Source organism: Bos indicus, chromosome 20 (assembly GCF_029378745.1).
Source record: "Bos indicus isolate NIAB-ARS_2022 breed Sahiwal x Tharparkar chromosome 20, NIAB-ARS_B.indTharparkar_mat_pri_1.0, whole genome shotgun sequence".
NCBI classification, from domain to species: Eukaryota; Metazoa; Chordata; class Mammalia; order Artiodactyla; family Bovidae; genus Bos; species Bos indicus.
This window is the reverse complement of record NC_091779.1, coordinates 60,664,619-60,678,973: the sequence shown is the minus strand read 5'-3', so window position 1 is coordinate 60,678,973 and position 14,355 is coordinate 60,664,619.

Genomic DNA, 14,355 nt, shown 5'->3' with positions numbered 1-14,355 from the left:
TGTGTTAGGCTGGCTATGTCAAGGTCAACACTCTTACCGGGTTCTTGCATGTACTCTCTATTAGGCAGTCTTCTGGTATAATTCATTAGTGCATTTGTTTGTGAATTACCCCTACAAATAACTATTAAATGTCTGTTAGGTGCTGTGTATTAAAGGTAAGCCTAAGATATGAGTAGGACAAATGCTTTCTCTGTGATCATGGAACTTAGAGCTACTTCTTTATTTCTGGAAAAGGAAGCCAAATCCAGCTACAGAGAGAATGTAAAAGCATTTTTGGCATTGTGAAAACTTGAATTTAGCATTCATTTTAAACTTTTAAAATTCACTTGCCATAAATTTGGATAAGATCATATTTTTTGTGTAAAATCTTTAAAAATAGGATGCATGTTTAAAAATATCCTTATTCACTCTATTTCCCACTTTTTACTTTAGACTTCAGTTTAGTTCAGTTCAGTCACTTGGTCGTGTCTGACTCTTTGTGACCCCATGAACTGCAGCACTCCAGGCCTCCCTGTCCATCACCAACTCCCGGAGTTTACTCAACCTCACATCCATCGAGTCGGTGATACCATCCAGCCATCTCATTCTCTGCCCCTAATGCCTCCCAGCATCAGAGTCTTTTCCAATGAGTCAGTTCTTCGCGTGAGGTGGCCAAAGTACTGAAGTTTCAGCTCCAGCATCAGTCCTTCCAAAGAACACCCAGGACTGATCTCCTTCAGAATGGACTGGTTGGATCTCCTTGCAGTCCAAGGGACTCTCAAGAGTCTTCTCCAACACCACAGTTCAAAAACATCAATTCTTTGGCACTCACCTTTCTTCACAGTCCAACTCTCACATTCATACATGACCCCTGGAAAAACCATAGCCTTGACTAGATGGACCTCTGTTGGCAAAGTAATGTCTCTGCATTTCAATATGCTATCTAGGTTGGTCAAAACTTTCCTTCCAAGGAGTAAGTGTCTTTTAATTTCATGGCTGCAGTCACCATCTGTAGTGATTTTGGAGCCCCCCAAAATAAAGTCTGACACTGTTTCCACTGTTTCCCCATCTATTTCCCATGAAGTGATGGGACCAGATGCCATGATCTTAGTTTTCTGAATATTGAGCTTTAAGCCAGCTTTTTCACTCTCCACTTTCACTTTCATCAAGAGGCTTTTTAGTTCATCTTCACTTTCTGCCGTAAGGGTGGTGTCATCTGCATATCTGAGGTTATTGATATTTCTCCTGGCAATCTTGATTCCAGCTTATGCTTCTTCCAGCCCAGCGTTTCTCATGATATACTCTGCATAGAAGTTAAATAAGCCGAGTGACAATATACAGCCTTGATGTACTCCTTTTCCTATTTGGAACCAGTCTGTTCCATGTCCAGTTCTAACTGTTGCTTCCTGATCTGCATACAAGTTTCTCAAGAGGCAGATCAGGTGGTCTGGTATTCCCATCTCTTTCAGAATTTTCCACAGTTTATTGTTATCCACACCGTCAAAGGCTTTGGCATAGTCAATAAAGTAGAAATAGATGTTTTTCTGGAACTCTCTTACTTTTTCCATGATCCAGCGGATGTTGGCAATTTGATCTCTGGTTCCTCTGCCTTTTCTAATACCAGCTTGAACATCTGGAAGTTCATGGTTCACGTATTGCTGAAGCCTGGCTTGGAGAACATTTAAACATTAAGAAAATACGTATTTTGTTTTTTAATCTCATAACACTGAGAAGCTAATTACTTTCTCCTGAGTTGTCTATGTAAATACAGATCTTAGAGCTATTTCATTGTCTCGTCCTACAGCATTAATTAATTATTTTATAACTGCTGTCCTGTAGTCCAAGGACTTTTACTGTCATCTCCTTCACTCTTGTCAGAGTAGTCATTTAGTATCTCTCCAAACTTTATTGCTATGAAAAATACCTTAGAGAATGTGACCGTAAGGTTCTCTTTGTGCACATTGCAAGTAGCTTTGAATCAGTGCCAAGAAAAGGCTTGCTACAGCAAATTATATGCCCACTTTGTTGGGGAAGAGGGCTTGCCTGGTGGCTCTGAGGTAAAGAATCTGCCTGCAGAGCAGGAGACTCGGGTTCAATCCCTGGCTAGAGAAGATCCCCCAGAGAAGTGAATGGTTACACACTCCAGTATTTTTGCCTGATGAATTCTGTGAGTAGAGGAGCTTGGTGGGCTATAGTCCATGAGGTTGGGTTAGAGTTAGGTGGACACGACTGAACGACTAACACTTTTGCTTTCACTTAGTGGGCGAAACGAGTTGCTCAATGGGAGTGAAATTTCAGGTATGTTAGGTGAATAAGCTCTAGAGATCTGCTGTAGAACATGGTGTCTATAGGTAAAAATGTAGTGTTGTGCACTTCAGAATTTGTTAAGAGTATAGACCTCATGTGAAGTGTTCTTATCACCAGGGGGAGAAAAAAAAAAAGAAAAGGAAAGGAAAGGAAAAATAACCCCCAAACCAAAGGATTACAAGGAAACCCTGGGAGGTATTGGCTACATCTATTTCCTTGATGGTGGTCGTGGCATCATGGGTATTTGCATATGTCCAAACTCATCAGATTGTACACATTAAATATGTGGAGTCATTTACATACCAATTATACCTCAATAAAGCTGTTAAAATTATTTTACTAAAGATATGAAGTTGCACACTAGAAAATCAGTATCAATTTAAACCCTCTGCTAGTAATATATGAAATGATGCATTTCTCATAATCATTTTCCATACTGAATTCATCACATTAAAAGTTATATACAGGAAAATAATTAGGAAAAATTATATGCTACATGTCATTAAAATACACACTTTCCCAATAATTACTGAGGTTGAATATTTTTCATACACTTACTGGAGATTAATATTTCTTGTGTATTTCACCTGTAAATTTGTTTTCATATTTATTGCTGATTCCTTTGTCATAAATAACTATTTAAAATTCTAAGGTCTTTAAAATACCTCACAAAGTGGTAACAATCCAAACACCATGACTCAGGATAAAACACTTATTAATGTGATGCTAAATGTCTTTGTGTATACATTCACAAATCAGAAGTGATCTTATATTGCATGTAGTTTTCTCAAGATCCTTTTAGAAATCTGAACAAAGGATGTGGTCTTTTATTATGTCAATTACTATGCAAAGTTGAATCCTTTTTAAGTGCAATATATTCATTTTTTTATAGATGTATGCAATTTATTTGACGAGTATCCTATGGCTTCCCTGGTGGCTCAGTCTGTAAAGAATCTGCCTGCAGTGAGGGAGACCTAGGTTTGATCCCTGAGTTGGGAAGCTCCTCTGGAGGAGGGCATGGCAACCCACTCCAGTGTTCTTGCCTGGAGAACCCCATGGACAGAGGAGCCTGGCAGGTTACAATCCATGGGACACAACTGAGCAGCTAAGCACAGTGTCTATGAGTGGACATTTAAAATTTTTCCAGTTATGTGCTATTATAAGCAACACTGCAATGATAATCTTTACATGGGTACACACACACACACACACACACACACACACCATGTCATGCACCTTCTCCATTAGCATCTTGATACATTCACTGATGTGAAACAGCTGAGGCAGATGATATGTACATTCTAAACATTATACATACATAAAACTTGCCTTTTACAGAGATTGTACAAATTTACAGATTATTAGAGAACTCATTTTAGCATAGCAATAACAAATCCTGGAACTACATTTTTTTTTTCCTAATTGGCTGATCAATTAAATGGCAAAAACATTTTATTATTGCTTTAATCTGATTTGGTTTGTTAATGTGTTTAATGAATGTTCAATGGTCAACTTTGTTTCTCTTCTTTTGTGAACTACTCATTCATATCTTTACTTCATTTCTTGGGATTTTTTTTCTTTTTCATACTCATGTGCAAGAACACATCTTAAAGTTTTGCCTATTGTAAAACTGAATAAATGTTTCTCAGTTTATCTTTTTAAAATGTTTGCAATGTAAAGAATTTTCATATTTAGGTAATTTAACTTAGAATAGTACTATTAGTAATTATGTCTATTTTGGGTCTTTTTGTCAATTTGATAATTTTTCTAGCTCAAGATTATCTAATTTAATGGCAATTTATATGCAGTTATATTTCTGGATTCTTAATCATATCTTCCAGTCTTGTATTGATACCAACTCTTTAATTAAATTTATTATAATGTATTTCAGTTACTGGTTGGAAATCTTCCTATAGTAGTCTTTATATTTAGGAATTTTCCATTTACCAATAATTTTTCTTTCAAGAATGTATATTAAAATTGTTTTTAAAATGATGACAAAAGTCATTAAATCACTTTAATGTGTAAAAACATTTAAAAATTCAAAGGGATATCAATAAAGTTTCAACAAATATTTTTTGATAGAGATTGAAAAACTCATTAAAAATTATATGTGGAAGTGAAAAGCACCTGGAAGAGCAAATATAATTTTGAAAAAGCACAAAATTAGAAGATTTACAATTGGTTAATTAGTCTTAACTTTGATAAGATCTATTATAGACTACAGTAACAGATTTAATATTTGTATGACATAGACAAACAGATCAATGGAACAATAGTGAGTCTAGATTGATCCATGTGTATGCATTTAACTGATTGTTGACAAAGGTCAATGGAGAAAGATATTTTCAATAAATGGTGCTGGATTATCTTAGATATTTTTTGAAAAAAATGAGAATTTATATTTACTTCATACCATGAGAGTTGGACTATAAAGAAAGCTGAGCGCTGAAGAATTGATGCTTTTGAACTGTGGTGTTGGAGAAGACTCTTGAGAGTCCCTTGGACTGCAAGGAGATCCAACCAGTCCATTCTGAAGGAGATCAGTCCTGGGTGTTCATTGGAAGAACTGATGCTAAAGCTGAAGCTCCAATACTTTGGCCACCTCATGCGAAGAGCTGACTCATTTGAAAAGACCCTGATGCTGGGAAAGATTGAGGGCAGGAAGAGAATGGGACGACAGAGGATGAGATGGTTTGATGGCATCACCGACTCAATGGACATGGGTTTGTGTGGACTCTGGGAGTTGGTGACGGACAGGGAAGCCTGGCGTGCTGCAGTTCATGGGGTCGCAAAGAGTCGGACAAGACTGAGCAACTGAACTGAACTGATACATAAAAGTTTAATTTATGATAGATCATAAACATAACACTTAGAAGCATAAAACCTCTAAAAACACATGGATACGTATGTTTGCAAATTTAGGATAGGCAAACATTTCTTGAGCAAGACATAAAAAATCCAAACAGGAAAAAAAAAATGGTAAATTGAACTTTATGCCAATTAACAACTTCTGTTCTTCAAGAGACACTGAAGAAACAAATGCAGAGGCACATATTTGGATATAATATTGGATGTTTATCTATTTGATAAGGGCTTCCCAGGTTGTGTTAGTGGTAAAGAATCTGTCTGCCAATGCAAGAGACATAACCCACTCCAGTACTCTTGCTTGGGAAATTCCATGAATGGAGAAGCCTGGCAAGCTACAGGTCATGGATTCGCAAAAAAGAAATCCGACATGAATGAGCAACTGAGCATGCCTGAAACACATAGGTACAACCAAGTCCGCCAAGAGAATGGGATGGAGCCTCCAGAATGCACAGTAGCCAGTGAACAAACGTTGGGACAGAAATGTACCTGGAGTGCTGGAGAAAATGAAAAACTTCAGCATAACTGGAAAAGAGAGTAGCTCAGTATAAAACAGGGAGCATAGCTAATATTTGTTTTTAATTTTAATTTTTTATTGGGGTATAATTTTTGATAATGTTATATTAGTTTCTGTTCTACAATGAAGTGGCTCAACTATATGTATCATTTATCCCCTCCCTCTTGGGCCTCCCTCCTGCCCCCTATCTCATCTCTCTAGGTCACCACAGAGCACTGAGCTGAGCTCCTTGTGCTATACAGCAGCTTCCCCCTAGCTATCTATTTCACACGTGGTGGTGTATATATGTCAGTCCCAATCTCCCAACTCATACCATTCCAAGTCTACCAGTCTGTTCCCTACATCTGCATCTCATTCCCTACATCTGCCCTGAAAATAGGTTCATTTGTACCATTTTCCTACATTCCACAGGTATGCATTAATATACTGTATTTGTTTTTCTCTTTCCAACTTCCTCAGTCTGTATGACAGACTCTAGGTCCACCCACATCTCTACAAATGACCCAGTTTTGGATAATTCAAAAAGGCACGTGCAGTACCCTAGCACTACTTTCAATAGTCAGCGCATGGAAGCAACTGAAATTTCCATCAACAGATGAATAGATAAAGGAGACGGAACATATATAGAATGGAATATTACTCAGCCGTAAAAAGCACAGCATAAAATTAAAATGAGGAGTAGCTTTGAATAGCTTATGCAAGGAATTAGAATTTAACAAAAATGAAAGAAAGGAAAAAAGTAAGACAGAGAAGGAGGAGGAGGAGAAGGGAGAAAAGAATGGGGGGTGGGTAAAGGGGAGGGAAGGAGGATGGAAGGAAAAAGGAAAGAAGACAAAAAAGATGGAAGAATACTTCTATAAGACTCTTTATGTGTCAGGCCTCATTCTGAACACTTTGCACATATGAGGACCTTTAATCCTTGCCTCATCTGTATATGGTGTGCACTCTTACTATCTCTCATCTTGCTTAAAAAACTGGTTCTGAAAGTTAGTAACTGGCCTAACTCCTCCATGACCAAAAGGCAGAGTTGTGGCAGTCTGGCTTCAGTTTGCATTTACCCACCACATCACTGTCTTGAATGCACTTGGAGCCGGAGTGCCATAGTGCCCATTAGAAGGTTAATGCCTCGATTCAGAAGAAAGATGAGAGTGATTTGGGTTGAGAGACAGTGAACTGGGTGGGTTTGAGTGACTACTCTGTAAAATCAAATTAAATTGATGGTAGAGTCAGTTCAGCTCAGTTCAGTCGCTCAGTCGTGTCCGACACTTTGCGACTCCATAGATGCAGGTAATAAGGGAAAAAAATATCAAGAATGACTCTCCAACTTCTGGATAGATTGGGTTATTTAATAACATAGGAAACAGGGATAGAGAAGGCTGAGTATTGAAGAACTGATGCTTTTGAACTGTGATGTTGGAGAAGACTCTTGAGAGTCCCTTGGACTGAAAGGAGATCAACACAGTCTATCCTAAAGGAAATCAACCCTGTATAGTGATTGGAAGGCCGATGCTGAAGCTGAAGCTCCAATAGTTTGAGCACCTGATGCAAGGAGCTGACTCATTGGAAAAGACACTGATGATGGGAAAGATTGAGGATTGGAGGAGAACGAGGTGGCAGAGGATGAGATGTTCAGATAGCATCACCAACACAATGGACATGAATTTGAGCAAACTCTGGGTGATAATGGAGGACAGAGGAGCCTGATGTGCTACTGTCCATGAGGTGGCAAAGAGTAAGACATGACTTAGCGACTGAGCAATAACAAGAACCAAAATTACAGTTTTTTTTTTTCATTAAGTTTGAGATGCTAAAGAAATATCCAAGTAGATACATCAAAATCCCAGTGTTTCTGTGCTTACCTCCCTCTTTCCCAAGATGGCATGAAGTTATCAGGCTGCCCTCCAGTTCACCCCAGATCACTGACTATTCAGATGTGTTCTCTGAGAGCTCTGTTTGCAGTGGATTATTGTCTTTGAGACTGAGCCATTTTTTCTTTCTGACTTGGCCCCTCTCCCTGTTATCTGTGCTACCAAGTCTCATGAATAACAGAGCATATTGCTTGCTAAGTTGCTTCAGTCATGTCTAACTCTTTGCAATCATATGGACCACAGCCTGCCAGGTTCCTCTTTCCATGGGAATCTTCAGGCAAGAATACTGGAGTGGGTTGTCATTTCATTCTCCAGGGGATCTTCCAGATGCAGGGATTGAACCCAGGTCTTTAGCATTGCAGGCAGATTCTTTAATGTCTGAGCCACCACGGAAGCCATATTAACTCAGGGAGAGCATATTAACTCATCCACTAGCTTCTTCTATATTCAGTGCAAGACGACCAGAATCCCTTTCCCAATGTGAGGGGATGGAGAGGGGTCAGATGTGCTCAATCAGGTCCTCTTACTGTTCAACTCCAACACAGCTCCTTTCATTGGGTTCTGGTGAGTTTGCCTGCAGAGAACTGAGGTAGAACGCAAGATAGTTTGCTGTCAGCTGCCCTCTCAATCTATGTTTTATCCCAAAGAGGAAAGTTAGAACACATGATGGCCCTAATCCCCTCCCTTCATCTTCTCTATCCTGTTCCTCCAGGAGTCAAGAAATTTAGCTAATTCTCATTCCTTGATGTCAGAAAATTCCCCTACCTCTTATGTCCTTTCTTTCATAACTGGTAACCCTCACTGTCCCCCTTTTTTATGGGGCCCTAAAGCTGGAATATCCTTGAGAGAACTTGGATCCCTGGGAGGATGAACTATACATCTGTGAAACAGTTTAATTCTTTCAAAATAATTCTTCAGTTGTGGTCCTTAATACAAATGCATCTTCATTATCTTCCCTTCACCCACTCAACAGGATTTTATTTGCTGGTCAGGAAAGATGGTTTCTAACCGTTGTCTCTTCCCCCAATTTAGACATAGTTGGCAACTGGGCAGCCCCCTTCACCCCACCGAGGCATGAAACTTTAAAGGAGTTGAGTGAATCTTTGAAGGTGTTGAGTGAATGTTTGGGAGTAGATGGACCTAAGCAGCAAGGTCAGTAGTTTAGACTGAGGAAAACACAAAGGTTCTAATCATGAGATATTGAGAGCTGTTAAATTAATTCAACACAAAATTTTAAGTGTTTGAAAATGACTGTGTTTAACTGAGCACCCCACTGTGCTTTGACTGAGAGGCCCTGTAAAAACTGCTGTTTTCAAGCAGGAAATACACATTTAGAATCAATTCTGTGTGTTTGTGAAACTTCAAAGCATGTGACTAATTACAGAAATTTGATGTGGTTTTAGAATTTCCTTTTCTTTACATTATTGTCAATAGAGTAGCATAGAATCCAGAGTGATCAGTTCAATTTTGGCATGTGTTTTATTTCTATTAAATTTTTCTTACATTCAAAAGTTAGGACATAGTATACTTTTCTAAGTAATTTATTAGGTTGTGCTTTCATGAAACTTTTTATGTGACCAAGTTTGCAAGATCCACATTCATTACCATAGCCCACTTTCATATTTCATGGCATATTCATACTATTTTGGCTTCAGCCACCTTCCTCGTTCTTAGTAAAAATAATTCCTTCTTAGAACTGCAATGTTAACATTATTTTCTCACATGCATAAGAATATTTCCATAAGAATCAAAGAAACACAAAGGGTAAAAGTTGAAGTGCTCAGTTGCTAAGTCCTGTGAGACTCTTTGTGACCTTATGGACTTTAGCCCACCAGGCTCATCTGTCCATGGAATTTCCCAGGGAAGAATACTGGTGTGGGTTGTCATTTCCTCCTCCATGGGATCTTCCCTACCCAGTATTGAACCCTCATCTCCTGCATTGGCAGGTGGATTCTTTACCACTGAGCCACCTGGGAAATGCCCAAAGTAGAAGATTGGTATTTAATTTATATTGATTCTGCAGCTTTAGTTTTGATTACTTTCCCTGGATTCTTAAAACTTCCATCCTGTCTGACAACAGGTTAAAAAATCTTAGTTCCTGAGACAATCTCAAATGAGATTCAGAGGGATTACAGCCCCTGCCACTCCAAATTGAAAAAAAAAAGAGAGAGAGAGAGAAGAAATTTCAGATGAATTAATTCTGTCTGGATATAGATTCTCACTGATATGGACTTGTTATTGCATCTTATATCTACCTTGCTGACACTCAGTCAGTGTTCCTTCTTAATATCCTCTTCCAGTTTGTCTATGTGGTCACAAATGGACATAGTTTCAATTGAGTCCCTACTCTGAAAATGATTTACTTTCTTTGATGATGTATGTACTAATATGTACTTTAGGTAGGTCTATTCTTATTTTTAAAAAGACTTTATAGACGGAAGTGATGCCTTCTTTTGGTTTCAGTGGTTATTATTATGATTGAAGGTTGTATTTTAAACAGTTTGAATGTCCTTAGTCAATTATTTCTTTGAGTCTTTCTCAGTCATCCAAACTCAGCCATTTCTGGGGATTTTCCCAAGGGTTCTATTGCACTCTGATCTTCACTGTTTGAGGATACTTTGCTCCAGGTGATAATTGCTTGGCTTAATGCAAGACCAGTCCCTTTGAGGTCAGAGGCTGAGACATTTAAATCTGAATTGTGAACCCTAGTAATTGGGGTCTCAGTAGGTGCTGAAAAAATGAGCAAGGGGTAACATAATTTAAAACCTCTCTTCCTCTTCAGTGTATGGGTGATTTTTTTTCTTAACATTGGACATATAAATATAGTACCTTATTCAGTTTCAGGCACTAAGTCACTAACTTTAATGACAATTTGCAGCATTGCAACATAAACAGATAAATAGAGAATAAATATTTGGGATGCAGTGAATACCCTTGGGCTTCCCAGTGGTAGTGGTAAAGAACCTGCCAGCAATGCAGGAGACACAAGAGACGCGGGTCCCTTCCCTGGGTTGGGAAGATCCCCTGGAGGAGGGCATGACAGCCCACTCCAGTGTTCTTGCCTGGAGAATTCCGTGGACAGAGGAGCCTGGTGGGCCACAGTCCATAGGGTCGCACAGAATTTGACACGATTGAAGCGGCTTGGCACACATGTACATGATTACTCACACAATTCATATATTTTTATGAAGATGTTCAAATATTGCTCCATCATTTAAGAGGAAATTCCAGGTTTTCAGGAGAAAAGTTGAAAAATGCAAAGTAGGATAATTTAATTATTAAATTTATTAAGTAGTAAGTTGAGAACTATAGAAAAGATATGCTTCTTATAGTTGGACTGGAATGTGATTCTACGTTTTAATTCTGTTTTAAAAACAGAATTGTGATCTGTGTTTTTGCTACATAAGTGCAATTTTTGCTAAAATTAAGAATTTTAAAATGTACTGGGAAGTTTTCTATTGTTTATCCTTCTGAGATAACTGCAGTCATTTCATATCCAACTCTGACTTCAGTAATTATATGCATAACACATATGATATCATTCTATATATTCTTTTTATGTTTTAAATTAAACTTTTTATTTAAAAAGTTTAAATTATGTTTAATGGTCTATTCTGTTTATTTTATTTTATTTTCTTTAAAAAATCTTTTGATCTTGAAATACTATTAGCTTTATAGGAAAATTGGAAAAACAACCCTTTACATAGCTTCCTTTAGTGTTAACAACCTGTTATAACCAGGGTGTATTTATCAATACCAGCAAATTAACATTGTTACAGTTGTCTCAACCAAACTATAGACCATACTCAAATTTGACTTGCTTTCCACTAATGTCCTTTCTTTACAATTGTAAATTAAAGCATTTTATTTGTTTATTAGATTTTATTATATTCTTCAGCCTTTAAAAAAATCTTCCCTTAATAAAGGGGAATCATCACTGTCGACACAAATATGTCCACCTTTCCATTTCAAAGGCTGCTAAGTATTCCATTGAACGGAAACACCAAATTCCTAACAAGGTCCCATGTCTTGAATGCCTGCGTGTTTGCGTGCATGCTAAGTGGCTTCAATCATGCCAGACTCTTTGCAGCCCCATGGACTGTAGCCCACCAGGCTCCTCTGTCCATGGGATCGTCCAGGCAAGAATATTGGAGCGGGTTGCCATGCTTTCCTCCAGGGGATCTGACAAACCCTTGAATGCTTGAGGTTTTAAATTTTTTAAATTGCGTTGCATCATCTGTCCTTAAAAATACTTGCCTTAAAAAAAAAGTACTTGCCCTTAAAAAAATGTTATGAAATTGAAGTGTCTGCACGTTTCAAAATTTTGTATGTCCCCTGGTTACCCTCTAGATAGGTTTTTGCCTTTCACGCATCAGCCTGAGGAGAAGAGCACCTATTTCTCCAAGGAAAGCAACTTAAAATTCAGACCTGCCAACACTGCACTTTGCAATGAAGTAGAAAAGAAGCTAGCCTGACATAGGCAGAAACAACTTGCTTTTTAACATGATAACAATGTGAGGTAATAGAATTTAAGTACAGTACAAGTTGTCCATCACTTGCAAGGCATTTTTATAAGGTCACTGTAAGCACTGTTTGGGGATGGAAGAGTGCAATTCAGAGCAAAAATTTCCATAAATTCCATTAACTAAATTGTCCATATTTTATATGCTGCTTATGTTTTCATGTCAGCCCACGGAAGCTACTTTGCTGATAATGTACCTAAACCAGTGTATTCACATTACTAGACTGAATTTCTCAAATGTGAATAGAATGAGTAGGAAAAGTATCTGACATTTTCTATTGTTCTCCTATTGACAGATATTTTAAATAGACAGCATTCTGGTTGTATTTATGTAGTCCTTTCCTGTATTCTGGTCTTTCCTTTTTGATACCATATGGATTATATCCTGTTCCATCCTCTGTGGCGGATTCATTTCGATATTTGGCAAAACCAATACAATACTGTAAAGTTTAAAAATAAAATTAAATTAAAAAAATATTTATATATATATTCTTATACCTTGATCTAAAAAATATGGCTGACTTGTTGATCTTAACTTACTTATGGAGACAACAAGGTAGTTTAACTCATGTCTACTAAGGAGTAAATGACATGCATCAGATGGAGAAAGACACATATCATTCGACATCACTTATATGTTAAATCTTAAAAAAATAATAGAAACAAACTTATTTATATAACAGAAGTAGACTCACAGACATAGAAAACAAACTCATGGCTAGGAAAGGGGTTAGTTGGGGGGAGAAAATTAGGAGTTCGGGATTAACATATACATACTACTACATATCAAATAAATAGCAAGACCTACTATATAGCAGAGGAAACCATATTCATTGTCTTGTAATAACCTGTAATGGAAAAGAATCTGAAAACAAGCACATACATATATACACGTACACAGAAATATACATGTATAACTGAATCACTTTGCTGTATACCTGAAACTAACAAAACATTGTAATTGAATATATTTTAATTTTAAAAAAATATTAAAAATGTGTAAATGACTTATACCATACTAGGCTTATTCAAAGAGTTACATGTGACAGTATGTGACATGAACATATCTCAGTTCAGTTCAGTCTCACAGTCCTGTCCGACTCTTACTGACCCCATAGACTACAGCACACCAGGCTTCCCTGTCCATCACCAACACCTGGAGCTTGCTCAAACTCATGTCCATGGAGTTGATGGTGCCATCCAACCATGTCATCTGCTGTCATTCCCTTCTCCTTCCTCCTCAATCTTTCCCAGCATCAGGGTCTTTTCTAGTGAATCAGTTCTTCCATCAGGTGGCCAAAGTATGGGAGTTTCAGCTTCAGTATCAGTCCTTCCAGTGAATATTCAGGACTGACTTCCTTTAGGAAGGACTGGTTAGATCTCCTTGCAGTACAAGGGACTCTCAAGAGTCTTCTCCAGCACCACAGTTGAAAAGCATCAATTCTTCGGTGCTCTGCTTTCTTTACAATCCAACTCTCACGTCCATACATGACCACTGGAAAAACCATAGCTCTGACTAGATGGACTTTTGTCAGCAAAGTAATGTCTCTTCTTTTTAATATGCTATCTAGGTTGGTCATAACTTTCCTTCCAAGGAGTAAGTGTCTTAATCTCATGGCTGGAATCACCATCTGCAGTGATTTTGGAGCCTAAGAAAATAATGTTTCTCACTGTTTCCATTGTTTCCCTATCTATTTTCCATGAAGTGATGGGACCAGATACCATGATCTTAGTTTTTTGAATATTGAGTTTTAAGACAGCTTTTTCACTCTCCGCTTTCACTTTCATTAAGAGGCTCTTCAGTTCCTCTATGCTTTCTGCCATAGGGGTGGTGTTATCTACATATCTGAGGTTATTTATATTTCTCCCAGGAATCTTGATTCCAGCTTAGGCTTCATCCAAACCAGCATTTCTCATGATGTTCTCTGCATAGAAGTTAAATAAGTAGGGTAACACTAAGGTCCATCTAGTCAAGAATATGGTTTTTCCAGTGGTCACGTATGGATGTGAGAGTTGGACTGTGAAGAAGGCTGAGCACCGAAGAATTGATGCTTTTGAACTATGGTGTTGGAGAAGACTCTTGAGAGTCCTTGGACTGCAAGGAGATCCAACCAGTCCATTCTGAAGGAGATCAGCCCTGGGATTTCTTTGGAAGGAATGATGCTAAAGCTGAAACTCTAGTACTTTGGCCACCTCATGGGAAGAGTTGACTCATTGGAAAAGACTCTGATGCTGGGAGGGATTGGGGGCAGGAGGAGAAGGGGACGACAGAGGATGAGATGGCTGGATGGCAT